Source organism: Maylandia zebra, linkage group LG5 (assembly GCF_041146795.1).
Source record: "Maylandia zebra isolate NMK-2024a linkage group LG5, Mzebra_GT3a, whole genome shotgun sequence".
NCBI classification, from domain to species: Eukaryota; Metazoa; Chordata; class Actinopteri; order Cichliformes; family Cichlidae; genus Maylandia; species Maylandia zebra.
Window position 1 is genome coordinate 6,026,396 of NC_135171.1, and position 16,930 is coordinate 6,043,325.

The 16,930-nt window shown below is 41.7% G+C and overlaps 1 protein-coding gene across 3 annotated transcripts in view; it reads left to right on the forward strand.

The window, feature by feature from the left end:
• Window positions 1-16,930, forward strand: part of plxnb1b (plexin b1b) — a 95,391-nt gene that overhangs the window by 34,872 nt on the left and 43,589 nt on the right. Inside the window, exon 1 of one of the 3 annotated variants that reach the window (XM_076883655.1) lies at window positions 1,110-1,285. The exons of the other annotated variants lie outside the window; for them this stretch is intronic. The gene's annotated coding sequence lies outside the window, so the exon portion shown is untranslated. Of the gene's footprint in view, window positions 1-1,109; window positions 1,286-16,930 lie in introns of those variants that run through there. 3 annotated transcript variants of the gene reach the window in all.

Genomic DNA, 16,930 nt, shown 5'->3' on the forward strand with positions numbered 1-16,930 from the left:
GCAGATTGCTAGTGTGCATTCCCTGTAGGAGGTAAGACTGATGCTAGGAGGGGAATGTTCCCTGTGTAAGCATTTAACTTTGAACACGGACCTGCTTCAGAGATCCAGCACTATTTATGGTTAGGGAATGAAGTCAGAGGATGTAGGCTGGGAAGGAATCTGATGCAGTTGTTCCTACAACATTGCACACTTCAGTGATGCTTTGGGGTGGTGATGGCTTCAGAGAGATCGAAACCTAGCTTGCTACAGAGATGCTGATTTCTACTTGAAGTCCAGTTAACCACAGTCATGTTCTGTGGTTAATGTTTTCTATTTGTTTTCTCTTTCGAGTAGATTTATGTTCATTATGACGTGTGTGTGTGTGTGTATAGCAATTAAGTTTGCCCTTCTGTGGATGTAATATCCAGACAGATTTTTGATGTGTAGAAACTGAAATATGTTGCAGTCCTACAGCCTAATAAGCACGCTGATATCCGTGTCCTTCAGCAGCTTATTATAAACCTCAGGCATATAAAATAGGACAGAGTGAGAGACAGTGATGCTCTGTCTCTCTGCTTCATGTATGCACATCTACATTTTCAGTTTTTTAAAACTGAACTTCTCTTTCCATGATGTGCCTCAGTGCGCAGGCTCTGCTTGACCAGCAAGACTGACTCCAGCCTGCAGCCCGTTCACCAGGGGTGGCCCAAACAGTGAAGGCAAGATCTCCTTCAGGGGTGGTCCTCTGTGGCAGAGCAGGTTTCTGGTTTAGGATTACTCATGGTTTCAAACATTGCCCTTGCTCTTTGGCTGCAGTTATTATTGTGACACATTTTGGCCTACATTCTCACACTGCTGCACAGCTAAACTGCACTTCAAGGCATTTTCTGGAGAGATGAACTTGCACAGATACTTAAAAATGCATCCACAAAGACTCACTCACTCATTAACTCTGTCTCTCGCTCATTCTCTCTCTGTGTATATGTATAAACACTCTACCCTCCCCCCATAACATATCCAGAAAACTGGCTACATTTGCATGGTAAGCAGCTCATAAAGGTCCCGTGCCTGCTTGAGCTGCATCACATTCTGCCTGAAGCACTAAACCTGGAATAAAACATCGGCTGATGCTCAATTCTAAGAGGAATCTCAGGCATTTAACAGAGCCCATCATAGGAGGCTGTCTGAGGAAGTCAACAAGATGGTCTTAAGACCGTTTTCAGTGTCGTCAACAGGATTATGCAAGAACATCAATGTTCGATTTCTTGAAACATGGAAACGTTTTTTTCCTGAGGTGGATCATGAGGTTGGCGATTGAGTGCCTTTCTTCTGTCTGTCAACAGTTATGAAACTGGTGGAAGTTGTGGCTCCTGGGCTAATAAATAACACTAATAAATGTCACTCTCTTTAACATGATTAAAATGGAGCACTGGCCCTGGTGGAAGACTGTTTTTTGGGGTGGCTTTTACTTTTGTCTGCTTGTCTTTAAGCAGAATTGTTTAAAAACTACTTGGCTTAATTTAACTGAATCGACCGTTAAGAGCAACATGTCCAAAAATGAAGAATGCCCAGAGGAACAAAGTCACAGCAGCTGAGAAACAAACCTGAGATGACAAAAATAACCACACAAAAACCGCACAAAACCCAGAATGGAACTGATTCTGATTGTGAACTGAAGTTTCCCCTTTTCCCTTCTAGAAAAGGAAACGGGGGAAACTTTCACAGAGCATCTATTCTGTGACATGTTTGTTTGTTTGCTGAGGTTTATTCGGTTGAGCCCTCCAGTGAATGCAGCTGTGTTAGCGCTTGTTTGTCGTGGTTATCAACCTGCGTCTCACTCTCTGGAGTGGCTGCAAGCTTCAACAGAATCATGATTTTCATCTCGACTTTGTTGGAGAAGCTCTTGAATTTTTATGCCTTTGCAGTCTGATTAAAAGAGCTCCAGCAGGGCTCCTTAAACTTTTTAAAGGCTTCATTCTCACCTCAGTACGTTATGTAACGAGCCTGGCTCCATAAACAACACACACCTATGTTTCATTAAGGCAACATTATGGAAAAGGGGCATTAGCTGCATGGGACCACAAAGAAGCTCTTTGTGTACCGGTGTGTTTTACACACACAGCATTCAGAGAGGAGCAGACAACACAGCAGTCACACTAACATTTACCCTTCACTCTGCCCTTGTCAGTGCTCAGGCAGGCACCGAAAGGAGCCTGTGTGTGTGTGTGTGTGTGTGTGTGTGTGTGTGTGTGTGTGTGTGTGTGTGTGTGTGTGTGTGTGTGTGTGTGGTCTGTCTAGCCTCTCTAGAAGAGTGCACTGTGTGTTTTGCAAAATCCCATCTACAGCCTTGCTTCAAGAAGCCTTTAATATTCCTTAGGTATAACGGCTGACTGCTTCTCAGAAAAAGAGCTGCTTTATGAGGAAAAGAGGATTATGGTGCTGGTTTCTAAAGGAAGGAAGACAGAGGTGTGTGTGTGTGTGTGTGTGTGTGTGTGTGTACTTGAATAGCATGTCAATGGGAAATGAATCTTTTGTTTTATAGCAGTAGTTTTTTTTCACCATTGTGTCTTCAGTGGCTATGAGTCCGTCCCAGACCTACAGCAATAGTTGTGTTAAGGGTTCAAAGGTTAAAATCAGCCAAGGGTCTAACATGTGACTGCTTAGGGTTAGGAGGATTAGCCATCTGCCACCCCAACCGGTCGTGGCAGATGGCCCCGCCCCTCCCTGAGCCTGGTTCTGCTGGAGGTTTCTTCCTGTTTAAAGGGAGTTTTTCCTTCCCACTGTCGCCAAAGTCCTTGCTCATAGGGGGTCATGCGATTGTTGGGTTTTCTCTGTATGCATTATTGTAGGGTCTACATTACTGTTGCTGTGATTTGGCGCTGTAGGAATAAAATTGAATTGAATGCTCATTGGCCGTACTTTGTGCGACTGCTGACGCCAAAGGTAGACAAAGAGAAAGTGGTGGCTCTACAGGTGTGTTTACATTCAGTGGGAGGTTATTCCTTTTTGCCTTTTGTTTGAATATATTTGAATGCTGCACTTTGCAATTCATTGTGGAGATGGCACACACTGATGATCCCAGCCTGTACTCCATTGTTGTCTTGGAACAGTGCCATCTTATTCACAAGAATTTAGTTTCAACGGTACAGACATGAGCTGGAGTGCTCTACATGTCGGCATCTGTGGGCTGTATTCCTGCTAGTTTCCTCCCTTCTTTTGTGACACTGTATGCTCATGTAAAGGTTGCAGCCCACTAAGTCCTTAATTTTTCACATCAGTCTTTTTTTGGACTCTACTTGAGTAGCTTGTATTATTATACAAGCTATTATATTATAGCTTGTACGTTAGGGGTGTGAGAGAGTTCAGAGACTAAATGTTATCAAAAACTTGAGCGACAATGTTACTGAACATGACCCCCAACAGGTACAGTAGTCTTTGTTGTAATAACAGTGGAGAGAAGACAGAGTTGTGGGTAGACAACCGGCAGGAAAACAAGCCTCGGGTGGATTCAAGCGAGCAACAGCCTGCAGTGACCTTACTTTGTGTGGGACGTCTGCTCAGCCCAGACAACATCAGAGATATACTGGCGCTCAGCATCTAAATGATGAAGGAACCTTTTTTAAAAAAAAAACAAGCGTGTCCATGCTCACAGGTGTACACACGGGTGATCACACCCACAAACTACACCCTTTTTGGCTCGTACCTCAAAGCACACTGTGTTCTGTTGATCTTACGTGCTGCACAACAATGTTTAATATTTAGTATTTACAGTTATATTCCCATATATCATCATGATGATGTTGTTTATTATGTTGCTCTTTTTCCTTTGCTTGTTTTCTCTTTTTTTCTTTCTCAACAGGTGATCCAGGTGATTGATGTATGTATTTGTTGTCTGTTTCGTTGGTTTTTTGTCCGTTATCACCGTCCCTCTTCCCCGCTGTTTTTCTTTCCCTCTTTCTTTCTCCCTTTTCTTTTCCCCAGGCAAGTCTGTCCTGTGTTCAGCAAGTGAAAATAAAATAAACAATAAAAGCAAAGGTGAATCAAATGGACCATTACGGCAAGGCTGGGATGGTCCATTTGGTAAAGTAAATCCATTGGGCATCTTTCTTCACCTTTAGACAACAATTCTGATGCAAAAGAGCCAAACGGGACAGGCAAAACAAACAAACAAAAGACAGAATTTGTGTGTGTGAAGGAGAGGGCGACTGGTGAAAAGGTTGACATGCAAGGAGTAAAGATGGTGAAGGTAGATGAATTTAAATACCTGGGCTCACCATCCAAAGCATGGTGCAGGACAGTGGATGAGAGAGGTTCAGAAGAACGTGCAGGCAGGGTGGGTGGAGACGAATGCCAAGGTTGATTTGTAACCAGAGAAAAAGGGAAGGTTTACAAGATGTTAGTGAGACCTGCTATTATGTGTGGTTTGGAGACAAAGCTCAGGATCGCAGCGTGAGGTGGTAGAGTTGAATCTGTTAAGAGTGCAGAGGAAGGATACTGGATATACTGGACGTTGAAGATGGTGCTGCCAGGAAGGAGTCTTGGTGTGACACAGGGATGATCCACTGTGGAGAGCCATAGAGGAAGGAGGAGGATATTTGTTTTAATGAGGGAAGTTAATCAGTGGTTAACCTCCTACTTGGCTCCAGTAAACTGGACTTAATATAAACTTTAGGAGGAGACAAGGTGTCAGCGCGTTTGTGCTGATGTTTGCTATTGTGGTCAATTCTTCCATTCTTCCTTGTACAGCTTATCTAAAATCTCGCATCAGAGCCCATCCTCCCTCCATCTCTCATAGCAGCCATCTGTCAGTCCGTGGCTTACTGTCTGTATCCCTCTCCCACTACTAATTCTAATAATAGCTTGTTTTTGTGCCATATTGCTACTAGCTATGTTTCTGCTCCATGAGAGCCCAAATATTTGTCTTTCTTATTACTGCATGAAGTTTGAACAACTGACCGACTGCTTTGTTTAGCCAGTCTTCACACACAACAACTTCTGTATCTTTTGATTAGCTGTATTGCTCACACATCTCTGATAGCCAGAGTAATACCTCTCGCTCTGGTTGACTAGCATGTGAATGTTTTGTAGTGACCATTCGACTAAATATGCAGATCGAGGTAGATTATCACACATATTTGCAGTGCTCCAGCACTCTGCTTCTGAATGGTGGTGTGAGCATGTTTAGTGTCTTGTGACATGAAGCAGAGATCTGTTCTTTACTTTAGGCTGGGATAGGCTAATACATTCATGAACCCATTAATAATGTAATCATTTTAACACTGAATTGTCAAGTGATGATGTGGTGCAGCTGTTTGTATCGGCACATAACATGAGACATGAGAACTAAAAGCATCTGGTGATTGGTGTTACTGGACATTGTCATTGTTGCAGCAGCACATTTTTTTATGAGCACGTGACCCTGGATAAATATTCAGTCATCAAAGTTGAGCCGAGTTTCAGAAGCAGACTGTAGATTATCCCAGACTGAAATCGCAGCGCTGTAGAGCAATGGTGAAAATGACCACAGCAGTTTCAACCAAGAATTTAAATAGTTTCAGTGGAGCAGACTCAAATACGACTGCCAAGAACAAATCTTTTACATTTAGCCTTTTATAGTTTAACCTCAGTCTTTGCACATTTACTTGACCCAGCACCGTGTTATAGTCTGTCATGCATTCCTGAAGATTGCACAAATGAGCAATTTAATCCTCTGACTCTCAAATGAGTTATTTTGTGAATGAGTTGCCAGTAGTGCTTGTTCTGGTCTGCAGCAGACTACATGCACATGAACCAGAACCAGCACACAGTGCAAAGTGGAACTGCTGTTGCCCCCTACAGCACAACGTGGTGGAGCCCAGGACAAGATCCTCTCTGGGAAAGGAACTGAGAAATGTTGACAGCTCTCATAGTCACTGAATATGCCAGCGAATAGGCTCTTAGTGGAATCCAAAATAGCACGGGCTACTTGCTTGTTAAAAGTGACTGACCTTTCAAAATAAGAGCAATGAGCAATTAGATTGTTTTGTTTTTTTTTCCATTTCTTTCATTTAGTAAACAAACAAAGCCAAAATGAGTTACCAATAATATGAGTGTGCTCAGGAGTTTGCATACACTCATCTTTGGCATGAATATCAGGGGCATTTGGGGATTTTAGTCATTTCTTTGAACTGTTCTTTTCTTATTGCCACCTTCTGTTTCTGGGAAACCTGAACACTTGATTTTGCTGCTGTTATATTGGTTTCATTCTCAGCAGTGTGCTTCTGGTGTTCTGTACTGCAAGGCCAAATGGCATTAACAAGCTGAAGGGCTGCGTGTATCTGTTCCATCTCCCGTGAATGAAGGAAGAAATGTTGAGCAGGGGGTGTCTGTCACTCGTGCAGCATCAAACAATTGGGCGAGCAGTATAATTCAGGCTGGAACAGAGCGCTTTTTTTTTTTCCTGTCAAATTTGTTTATTTGTTATGAACCAGAGAAATTCAGCCAAAATGGCCGAATGTTGTTGTTGTTAACTGCTGCAACAAAAGAATAATGTAATATCTAATTTTACCTTAAATATTCCAACTCAGAAACGTATGTGTCCAGGAGCTGCTGCTTTGTCAGTCCTGTTCAGGAAGTTGCCATTCAGGTGTTCACCCACTCTTAGTGTTGTGTTTTCCAGCTGCATATAGGCCAGTTACTGTGGTGCATGGAACCGGTGGGGGTGTGTGGGGGTAACGATAGCTTGTCCTTCCTACTTTTGCTCTCCGTCAGAGGATTTTCTGCATTCTTTCTGATAATGTGTGCATAGTTTTCCTCACCATAATCAGCATGTGAAAACACAGGCTATAATTTGCCTGTGAAGACATTGCCTCATTAAAAAAACAGTGCACGAGTGTCCACACATGCACGCTTTTCTTCTAACTTCCCAGCATATCAGCGCTACACAATGACTGAGTGTGGTTAAAGCTAATATTAAAGTCCAGTGGAGGAGAGACGCACAGGCTGTAGCTTCTCGTGGTTTCTAAAAGTCACACAGTAAACTCATAATTATCTTTCTCTGTCCTCATGTTTCCTCAATGGTTGTCGAGATCGGTTTATTTATGAAAACTTTTTCACAGCAGTCGTTTGAAAAGTTTAAGTACATCCTTACTATTTCATTCCAAATTAAGAGGAAAGTAGCATCTAGATAATGCTAGAAAAGGCCAAACAAGTATGTCTTGTTTGGAAGGGTTGCCAAGACAAAGTCTCTTCTCTCTAAATAAAACATGGAAACAAATCACAGGACTTCTGGAACTCTGTCCTTTGAACAGATGAGACCAAAGTAGACCTCTTTAGCCATAATGCATAGTGCCATACCTGCGGGGGAAGCAGACACAGCCTGTCAGCACAAACATCTCAGCAGAGGGCTGATGATTTGGGTTTATTTTGCAGGCACGGGACCCTGGGCACCTTGCAATCATTGTGATGTCCTCTGTATACCAATGCATTTTACAGGGAAATATGAGGCTAAAACTTGGCTGAAGTTGGGCCATGCACTGTGACAATGATCCCAACTAATCTACAGCAGTGGCCCTGTCCAGACCTAAATTTGATTTGAAATGCTGATGTTATTGCTGCGCATAAACAAATGTTTGCAAACCTCAATGAACTGAACATTAAAAGGATAGAAAGAAGTGTGGGCCAAAATCACAACACAACAATGTTGGAGACTGACAGTCATGTTAATGATTATGATTTTAAGTTACTGCTGCAGAAGGTGGCTCCACAAACTACTGAATCGAGCGCTCTGATGGGGGGGGGAGAATATGACTGTATTCAGACTGGAAATAAATTTACAATCTGAAAATGAAAAGAAAAAATGTTTTGTTTTTTTTTCCTTTGGATGTTGTATTGCATCAAAGTGTTCTTAGTATTGGGGTCCTCTAGTGAGAACCTCTTATAACATGTTGTATTGTAGGCTCTGAATCTGTGGGTATGCATTGACCTGCCCGAGTCAAATGTGACCATGAGGCTCTCTGTAGACCTCTGCGAACACTGCAATAAAACAACTCTGCATGTGTCCTTCCGGTGGACTCGAAGCACACTTGAGTAGTAGGAAAGAGTGTAACAGGAAAATGACTTGTATCATACAGCTGCAGACACCTGGACAAGTATAAAAAGTGATTAAAATACGATTTATATAATCCACTTCTGCTATTAGAAAATAGTGAAGGGCAGCAAAGCTATCTCCAACTGGCCCCAGGCCTCTAAAAACACACAGCTTGTTGGCACAATTTGACTGATGGCTCAGAAACCCACTAGGCCCAACAAAGTCTGCAGACACACAATTGTGTGTATAACTATCCCACAGTGTCCTGTGAGCAGGGCCAGAGCTGCTGGGATGGAACAACCTTTATTCACTGAAGGGGTTTCTCTCTGAATAGGTGCTGCCCTGCCCACTGTGGCTCCTGGTGGTAGGGCTGCTCAATTAATCGAATTAATCACGATTACGATCTGGGCTTTCAACGATCATTAAAAATGACTGAGCCGATTATTAGCCCCTCCCTCATTTATCCGCGACACCTTAAAGGCCGGTCCGTGAAAATATTGTCGGGCATAAACCGTCCGTGGCGCAAAAAAGGTTGGAGACCGCTGATTAAGAGGACCCGAGGGAAGCTCGGAAAGCTAAGCAGAAGTTATTTGGAGAGGAGAGAGTGACTGCTGTTGGTTGAAAAGAGAGGTAAAAAAAACTTCAGTGGTGTTGCACACTATTTTATATTATTTTTTAAAGTCATTGTTAACCCTTTAAAGCCGGTCAGAGCAGCACGCTCCGTTTTGTGTAACTATTTTTAAATCCCTGAAGAACCCTGAGCCGTGTAAGCTAGCGCAATAAACCGGAGGAGTTGTACTTACATCTGATGCCATCAGCTTGTCCTCGGTCACGGTTTCCTTCCATAAAAAGCGCTTGCAGGAACAAAAACATAATATTCCAGAAACACGCTTTGCCGATCCGATCAGCTGTTCGTAACACTTCCCACAGTGAAACAGAAGTCAGCGCGAACTGTCGCATGTCCGCCATTTCCTGCCCGAAACAGGAAGTGATGTCATTTTCGCGGAAATGTAGTTTTTTACTTGTAGGCCTTAAAAGCCTATACTGGTCATGTTTGACTTTTCTGAATAGTTTCTGGGATGCTTAGAACTCGAATTGCACTGCTGGAAATAGTTTATTTTGATGCACCTGCTGTTTTCTTTGCAAATTTGCATCATAGGATTGTTTTTTTTCGTTTTTCCTGCAGTATATAAAAATTAGTGTATCTCCAAAATAAAACTATGAAGACACTCAAAATAAATTTCCTGTTGTTGTAAACTATTTTTTGCAACTTTTTTGTATTTAAAGTTTTGAGGGATAAGCCTCTTAAATTTCTCCAAGTAGAAATATATGTAAAAAAAACAAAAACGATTTTCAATTTTTTTTTTTTGTAGTTTATTGCACTTTTTTGCAATCAATGTAGTTACTATGGACTTAATGCATACATATTATTAAAATATGGGCTATAACAGTTGCATAGCAACTTGAAATGCTCCCACAAATGGCACTACAACATGTAAAAATATAATATAAGCTCTGGCGGACTTGGTTCTATAGTAGGTCTTAAAGGGTTAAATAAATATCGTCAAATAATCGTGATCTCAATTTCAGTGAAAATAATAGTGATTATCATTTTTGCCATAATCGAGCAGCCCTACCTGGTGGAACAGAAGTAACAATATGAATGATTTTTATTTATTTTTTTATTATATAGTTCTGGGCCTTGACCCAGAATTTTACTGTTGGCTCTATGTGATAAACACTGAATGTGTCCTGATCTCTCTTCTGTTCTTCTCTCCTCTCTGTTTCTTATTCGTGTCCATCAGCTACAGTTGTGGTCAAAAGTTTACATACACTTGTAAAGAATATAACATAATGGATCTACCGAGTGTCCCGTTATTTCTAAAACTGATTTTTCTCTGATAGGGTGATTGGAACAGATACTTCTTTGTCACAAAAAACATTCATGAAGTTTGGTTCTTTAATGACTTTATTATGGGTTAACAGAAAAAAGTGATCACATCTGCTGGGTCAAAAATATACATACAGCAACATGAATTAGCAATTTTGGTGACTTAGAAAGTTGTCAGTGAACTGAGCTTCATAGCATGGCCTCTTAACTTCTTGTGAGTGATTATGAGTGACTACAGCTGGTGACTTCTCTTAGACAGGTTAAATAGGGCTCATTGGATACAAACGCCCACAAATGCTACAATGGGAAAGTCAAAGGAGCTCAGCATGGATCTGAAAAAGCGAATTATTGACTTGAACAAGTCAGGAAAGTCACTTGGGGCCATTTCAAAGCAGCTGCATGTCCCAAGAGCAACAGTGCAAACAATTGTTTGTAAGTATAAAGTGCATGGTACTGTTTCATCACTGCCAAGATCAGGAAGAGAACGCAAGCTATCACCTGCTGCTGAGAGAAAATTGGTCAGGAGGATGAAGAGTCAACCAAGAATCACCAAAAGGCAGATCTGCCAAGAATTAGAAGCTGCTGGAACACAGGTGTCATTGTCCACAGTTAAACGTGTTTTGCATCTCCATGGACTGAGAGGCTGCCGTGCAAGAAGGAAGCCCTCGCTCCAAAAGCGGCACCTTAAGGCTCGACTGAAGTTTGCTGCTGATCACATGGACAAAGATAAGACCTTCTGGAGGAAAGTTCTGTGGTCAGACTAAACAAAAATCGAGCTTTTTGGCCACAATGCCCAGCGATATGTTTGGAGGAGAAAAGGTGAGGCCTTTGACCCCAAGAACACCATGCCTACAATCAAGCATGGTGGTGGGAGTATTATGCTGTGGGGCTGTTTTGCTGCCAATGGAACTGGTGATTTACAGAGAGTAAATGGGACAATGAAGAAGGAGGATTACCTTCACATTCTTCAACATAACCTAAAATCATCAGCATGAAGGTTGGGTCTTGGGCGCAGTTGGGTGTTCCAACAGGACAATGATCCCAAACACACATCAAAAGTGGTAAAGGAATGGCTAAATCAGGCTAGAATAAGGGTTTTAGAATGGCCTTCTCAAAGTCCTGACTTAAACCCCATTGAAAATGTGGACAATGCTGAAGAAACAAGTCCATGTCAGAAAGCCATCAAATTTAACTGAACTGCACCAATTCTGTCAAGAGGAGTGGTCAAAGATTCAACCAGAAGCTTGTGGATGGCTACCAAAAGCGCCTAATTGAAGTCAAAATGGCTAAGGGACATGTAACCAAATATTAGCACTGCTGTATGTATATTTTTGACCCAGCAGATGTGATCACTTTTTTCTGTTAACCCATAATAAAGTCATTAAAGAACCAAATTTCATGAATGTTTTTTGTGACAAAGAAGTATCTGTTCCAATCACCCTATCAGAGAAAAATCAGTTTTAGAAATAACGGGACACTCGGTAGAGCCATTATATTATATTCTTTACAAGTGTATGTAAACTTTTGACCACAACTGTATATAACGCTCCTCAGAGGCTGACTTATGAATCGATGGCTCTGCTTCTGTCTAATCACAGTCTGACCTGGTCTGTGTATCTTAACTCAGACTCCAGAGGAGTTAAACACAGCGTTCAAAACTCAGGGTCAGTGTGTTTCCATGGCAATAATGGCGTGATGTTGCGTCTCTGCCCTCGTGGGGTGGAGTCTCCCACTGGAAAGCTGCCATCCACCGTGTAAACACACACCGTCCACTTTATGCTTTACCTAACCCACTGTGATGCAGAGAGAGAACGAACGAACACACACACACACACACACACACACACACACACACACACACACACACACACACACACACACACACACACACACAGTGCTGGTAAACAGTTCAGAAAGCTACTTGAATATATTAACAGTAATGTCATGCAAAGGCAAGACAACGGTTTGTCCTTTAATCACAGGCCTCAATGGTCCTTCGATTGGATATATCCGTTGTGATGCCGCCTCCTCAGTGAGTCTTCAGGCTGTATGTTGACCTTTCTGGACTGCAGTTTGGTAGTTCTTCTGTTCTGCAGCCTCAGTGAGTTCAGTGGCACATGAACTGGTTCTGGTTGGTTTGGCCTTCTGCTAGCAGTTTGCTGACTAGTATCAACAAAACTTTCAAAGTAAGATTAAGAGGATTATTTGTAGTAAACTGATGAAAATTTATGCTGTTCTTTCAGACAGTAAATAAATAAAACTTTTTTAAAATGAGCTAAAATAAATGTGGGGGAAAATTGGGAATTGTACAAAGAACAGTTGATCTCATCTCTAACATATTGGCAAAATTACTGCTTGGTTCATGAAATGTGTGCAGTTGCCAATATTGTTCTTAACACTGTTCAATTTTCTTTGAATAAGAATAATTCTAAATACTGCCATGCCCCAGTTTCTGTGAACAAGGAAACATTTTTACCTCAAGGTGAAGTGGTGACGATATTGTAAGAGAGACTCCTGCACAGCCGGACTGAAGTCAATGATGTCACAAAAGGACTTTTCCAAAGTTTTTTCACCAGTGTGAATAAACTTTGGAAGAGTTTAAGGCTACTAATGCGTTTTCATTTGAAAACACATCGTTTTCTCTCCATTTTGGCCTCCCGTTCACACTGAGACGGCGTTTTCGCTCTAGAAAACGCATACATTTGAAAACGGTGCTTTGGCATTGCAGTGTGGACAGCGAAAACAGACTTTTTGAAAACAATGACACATTTTAGTCATATGATGCAGTCATGTGACCAATTAAACTAAGACAGCGGAGGGCATTATACAGCAGTTGTTTTGTTTGCTCTCAATTTTGACAGCCCTAAAAAAGATTAATATCAGTCTGTACGTGCTCCTTTTCTTCAAATACTTTCATTCTCACTCGCTTTTGCTACTTTGTACTTTTGTGTTACTCGCAGCAACAACTCCACCTCATTGTTAGTCCATTTAAAAACTTTGCTTTTCCTCGACATTTTGCTGCGACGTTTCAAAGAACCAGACACTAAATAAACAGCAAGGAGGCAGGTCTTGTGTTTCACGCATGTGCAGTACTGGAACGTGAGCGTTTTCGACCGTTTCAATGTGGACGCACAACTCTGTGAAAACAACTGAAAATGCTGGTTTAGACGAAAACGCCACTTTCAAATCTATCCGGGTTAGTGTGGGCGTAGTCTAAAAAGATAAAGGTGATGCTCAGGCTAAAATACCAGAGGTGCTGAATATCGCTTTTAGTTGGTATTTTATGTTTGTAAATGTAATTTCATATCTTTATGCATTGATTTGTAATTCTCAGCATTTGTTTTTTTGCGTGGGGGTTGCTTTGTTTTTGGAGGGGGGGGGGACCAGTATAAAGAAAACACTGAATCAAACTTGTGAATGAAATTTTTGTCTGCACAGATTTTTTTTCTTTTTTTATATATGCAAATACTTGTGTGTATTCACCGTTTGTGAATGAGCCTCGGTGTGAGGATGGACACAAACAGATGGAACATGCATCAAGGTTGTATTCACAGTGCATTTTCTTCTCTGTGGCAGATCATACCTCATCCTCTGAACTTTTTATGTGTCTCTAGGTTTTAGTTTATTGTAGATGATAACACTCCCACCTCGCCAACACTAAGAACTGAGTGGAAGGCATAAGATATGACTTACCCTGAAACATAATAGCTTGGATTTCATTCAGAAGTCGTGGCCTTGCAGCGCCGTAGATACTCTGTGGTGTGTCTACTGTCAGCCGCACCTGTTTGCTGCATCTGATCCAGATACGATCCAGATAAACCGACCCTCTTTTATAGCTTCCTGTCTGGCAGCTGTTGCTGTTTGTTTATGATAGCCCTCATGGCTCGCTACTTGCTCTCATTTAACATTTAATTCCACCACAGTCGGGCACTTCGTCACACAGCTTAAAGTCATGCCATGCTTTTCTAGTCCCTCAGGACCCCAAAGCGCTTTACACAACCAGTCATTCACACATCCACACACTGGTGATGGCAGCTACATTGTAGCCACAGCCACCCTGGGGCGCACTGACAGAGGCGAGGCTGCCGGACACTGGCGCCACCGGGCCCTCTGACCACCACCAGTAGGCAACGGGTGAAGTGTCTCGCCCAAGGACACAACGACCGAGACTGTCCAAGCCGGGGCTCGAACCGGCAACCTTCCGATTACTTCTGGAAAGACCTTTTTCTTTTAATGATGAGAAACAGTCAATATAACTGCAGTAAGGAGAGTAAGGGCGATCATGGCTCAAGAGTTGGGTGTTCGTCTTGTAATCGGAAGGTTGCCGGTTCGAACCCCAGCTCAGACAGTCTTGGTCGTTGTGTCCTTGGGCAAGACACTTCACCTACCGCCTACTGGTGATGGCCAGAGGGGCCAATGGCGCAATATGGCAGCCTCACTTCTGTCAGTCTGCCCCCCAGGGACTGACACTGTAGCTGCCTCCACCAGTGTGTGAATGTGAGAGTGAATGAATAGTGATATTAAAGCGCTTTGACGGGTCCCGAAAAGCGCTATAAAAATGCAATCCATTATTATTATTATTATTATTATTATTATTATTATTATTATTAGTTTTAAAACTAGGTTTTTGTTATTGAACTTTCACATTATTTTGTTGTCTGTTAACTTGAAGGGATGCTAATAGGGCTGGGTATCGTCACTGATTTCTAGAATCGATTCAATTCCGATTCACAAGGTCCCGAATCAATTCGATCCACGATTCGATTTAATTCGATTTAATTCGATTCGATTTAAATCTGGGAAATTTTGACAGTCAGAAATATTATAATTCAGATCAGTACATTTACATATTTTTGTATCAATAAAAAGGAAGCTGACACACGCAAGACTTTATCACAGGTGTGAGCGTCACAGCAGAGGCCTTTGTGTCAAAGTAGCTGAAGATAAAACACAGAAAAACATGAAGGTGATTTTCCTGGCCTGGGATTTTATAAAAATATTCTACAGTACATCAAAAACGAAAGAAAACCATTAATCAACATATGAACATTACCTCTGAAGTTACAGCGGTTTTATTAGAGACACGGTTAAGCGTTTTGCATTTTGAATAATTTTAAAAAGTTTAAATTTGTTCAGTATTGAACAGCAGAAATTAGGTTTTCTTTTCGGAAAATGTAAAAGGGAAAAAAACAGCGGCTGACAGCGCTGTAAACAACAGTAGACTGGTGCGTAACAAGCAAGCGAATAATGAAGAAAGGGAAACTGTTCTTGAAGTACAGAGAGAGAGAGAGCTGCGCATCGCGGTGGAAGCAAAACAGTAAAAGTCAGAGTGAATTCATGACGATGTTTATGTGAAGCGTTTGGATCTTCTTTTGCTGCTGGTTCGGTCAATATTGTTTGGAGAGAGAGATCAAACTAACAGCTTTAGAATCGGCTCATTAAGGGCGTGAACACAAAGCGCGATTCAAAGAATCAGCGCGCTGTCGGCTTTCACCCCGACCGTGAGAAAGGCGACATCTAACTGATTCTGATCCGCGGGTCGCGCTGTGTGTTTAAGTCTATGTGCAGAATCCCTGTACCTGCTCTCATTTACTGTCTTAGCTGTTTGGTGGTTCTTGAAATTTTGTGAGATGTCACCTGAGATTCTGGCATTTCGGGCAAAATAAATTTATATTAAAAAAATCGATTCAGGATTTTAATGAATCGATTTTACGTTATCCAAGCCAGAATCTATTTTAATCGATGAATCGATTATAAAAACCCACCCCTAGATGCTAACCAACAGAAGGCAGAGCCTAAAAGATATTTAGATCTTTAAGTTGTAGTTTTTGGAAGAAGATGTACTTAATGGATGGTGAGCCCAAGATAGCGTACGCATCTTTAAATCTGCCAAACTGAAAAAGCTGAGAACAAGCGTTTTGTGTCTGACATACAGAGAGGCTGATTTATCGTGAGGAAACAGGAACACATGTCCATGTGCTTGGTCAAAGTCATCGAGGGCCACCCAAACACAGAGGTGATCCTTAAGACCCGATCCTTTCCTGTGCCAGGCTCATCCTCTGTCACCCTAAAGTGATTTCCTCAGGGTTATAAAGTTTAACAGCCATGGGAACTTCCTGTACGGAGGCAGTGAGAAGTGACTGCCCTTGTCTGACAACTGAAACGTGTCCAGGAAAGCTCACCGTTATGGCACTGAGGAACTTCATCCCTTAAATAGTCCTGACCCAGAAACCTATGAACTTTTATGTCTTCATTTCTGGAAAGATGTTTCCTCCCGGAAGAAAGCACGGGCCAACGATTTCCCTCCTCCTCATTTCCCTTTTCATTCCTGCTCCCCATGAAGTTAATCACCAGTTAAAATACGTTCTTTAAGATGGGTGGCAATTATTGAGGGTTTCTCTATAAATAACTATTTGGAAATCCATTATGTCAAATAGAAGTTAAGGAAAGACTGTTTTTGGCTTTAGGTAAACATATTGTTCTGTGACTGTAGGCATGTTGTTGGCACCTCACCTCAGGTAATCCATTGGAGCATGTGATCTAATTAGACTTTGGAGCAAATTTCTGCATAAATTTGCATATTAATGGAGGGTTTTAAGAAAAAATGCTCCTTCTCTTGGATATTTGAGCTTTGCTTTGTGTGTCATTATTACTAAGAATGCAGAACATGAAGCTGGTTCATCGAATAGCTACATTTCTTATTTGCATTGTTGTCTCAATATACAATCAACAAAACACATCCAAGGAAAAAGTAGAGTAGAGGTAAAGTAAAGACTACTACGAGTAACGAGTTTATTTCCCAATCCTTCCTGAAGGAAACACAAAGATTTGGCAGCTGCAGAAACTTCAGGGTCCATTTCTTGTAAATTCAAATGTAAACTTAATACGCTGCCACTTTGATCGGTCCAGCTCATACTCCAATGGGATATGGTATATACTCTGTCTATTGGAAACAAAAGAAGACTGCAGAGGCGAGCAGCAGCTTCTCAGAT